Source organism: Lissotriton vulgaris, chromosome 11, assembly GCF_964263255.1.
Source record: "Lissotriton vulgaris chromosome 11, aLisVul1.2, whole genome shotgun sequence".
NCBI classification, from domain to species: Eukaryota; Metazoa; Chordata; class Amphibia; order Caudata; family Salamandridae; genus Lissotriton; species Lissotriton vulgaris.
The window spans coordinates 853,975,619-853,977,900 of NC_141699.1; positions in this window are offsets into that span (position 1 = coordinate 853,975,619).

Sequence of the window (2,282 nt, forward strand, 5' to 3'; positions counted from 1 at the left end):
CTTTGGGAGCACTGGTACGTGTAACATCCCTTACAAACACTAACCCAATAGAACCTCTACTTATCACAATACCAGGCAATATGCAGCCCTGTATGGACAAATCAGGGGAAGGTAATGGAAACCTTGACATTCTCCCTGACCTCGAGACAGCAAACAGGAGCCCAAGTAGTGTTGTTGTAGTACCGACTCACCCAGTTACATCAGTAGCAGATTCACCTACCCTGCCCATGATAATGATTCATGAAGCACCTACAAGACAAGATTTACTGGCCTCTCCGGTAAAAGCAAGTTGTGCAGCATTAAAAAGGAAAAGATTAGTCACCCCACGTAAGGGCTATAGATCAAAAGCCTTTAAAAGATTACGTAGAAGCCATACGAACGGGGGTGTCCTTTGCAAATCTACAGGGTTTGAGACCAAGAAAGTAGGTGTTGGAGTAGGTGACCAACAAGTGGAGGATCCTATAAATGTCCTAACTAGTCCCCAACTAGATATTGCTCCGGACAATTGCCCAAAGGACCCATCCGTAGACAAACCCTTGATGGAACAGATCCAACATTTAATGTCAACCTTGATTTTACCTGTGATCGAAAGACTGAAAGGGCTCTCTGATCGCTTGGACAAATTTGAACAAACCTCATTAGACAATTTTTTTGCATTGAAATCGTTAGTTAAATTACACTCAAAAATCGGAGCAGATATACCAAGGGGAGAACCAAGCCCGACAACCACCAAACCACCCGAACAAATCCGACCTCCAAGAAAAGATAAGACGTTGGCCCAGAACAAGGATACTACTGTACAGGGGGGATCGAAACCAGCCCCTCCTGGGGCTTTGCCAAATAATGTAGGAATACAATCTGCTGTTCCTCCAAAACCAGCACCACGTAAAGGAAAACAGGATGCACCAATAACCAAGACAGTATCTATTACCACTGAAACGTTAGGGCCACTGAGAACTGATGAAGGGATAGGCACTTCTATCTGCACTGCAAACCGGGCTACTAACGCTAAAGATCCAGTACCTGACTGTAATTTAGGCCAACCAGTGCCAAAACAAGCTCCAAACGCAGACCTTCCACCGGGATGCCAACCGTACGTGGTAGTCCTCACAGGGGTCCCTCCTTTGAAACCAGACAGGAGGGAGTCCTATGATGAACTCAAAAATAAGACCTTATACTGGTTAAGAGAAAATAGGCCCCTCCATCATACTATTAACTGCCAGGTCATACACGTTAGAAGAGTTAATTGGTTGGGCACCAGACCAAAGGACATAAGAGGGGACTGCATTTTGGTGAACTTTAAAGATCCATCGGTAGCCCACCTTGTGTATGGACAAAATCAACGGAGAGGATTCTCAGGAATTGGAACTTGTGACCTTAGCTACTTTTACCCAAAGCAAACTACATCAAGTAGCAGAGGTCTTCCCCGTGTGGACATGATGAGTAGTAGGTACTCGTTCTTTGATCCCCCAACCCCAGGGGGCGGAATGCCAATACAGAACATGGGTGTGGATACAATCTGGTCATGGTGGGGCCGCTGACAAGTAGGAGAGTTCGAAGTTGGGGAAAATTCCTCTCCTCTGCTTAGTGAAGCTCCACGGGACAGATGTGTAAGATCGTGTTTAATGCCTCCTGAAACTGAAACAGCCAAAATCCAACGGGTTGGTTTACCGTCTGTTACCACTTCTGGTGAACGCTCAAAGGAGGCACCCGTAGATGTTCCTACTGTCTTGGATAAAAATGTGTTATTGTAAGCATGCACGGAAGCCCAAGAGTTAGTGTCTAGCAATGGGCTCTTGGCCAGACCAAAGAGGGGGGAAATACCAAATGTACATATGATCACGAATGACTCCCCTAGTAGCTCAGCACAATGCAAAATAATGTGTGAGATAAAAATCTTGTCATGGAACATTGCAGGGGTAACAAGAAATCTTTGTGATAGCGTTTGGAGTTCTTTCATGGAAGAGCATGATATCATACTCTTACAAGAAACTTGGGCAATTGATATGATTCATAGACTCGGGTATAAAGCTTTTCATTGTGGAGCAATTGCGTCTATAAGAGGTAGACCGTCTGGGGGTTTAATAATTTGGATAAGAATAACCCTGAATGTTGTTGTTTTACCTCTTTACCTCTGTTCTAATGATCTGCTTGGGGTAAAAGTGACTACGAAGGAAATGGGGGCCGTATATATTATAAATATTTACAACAGGCTCAATCCTCACAACAAGGAATCCATGGTGGTAGAACAGTTGAGTTCATATCTGGGTACATTAGAACTA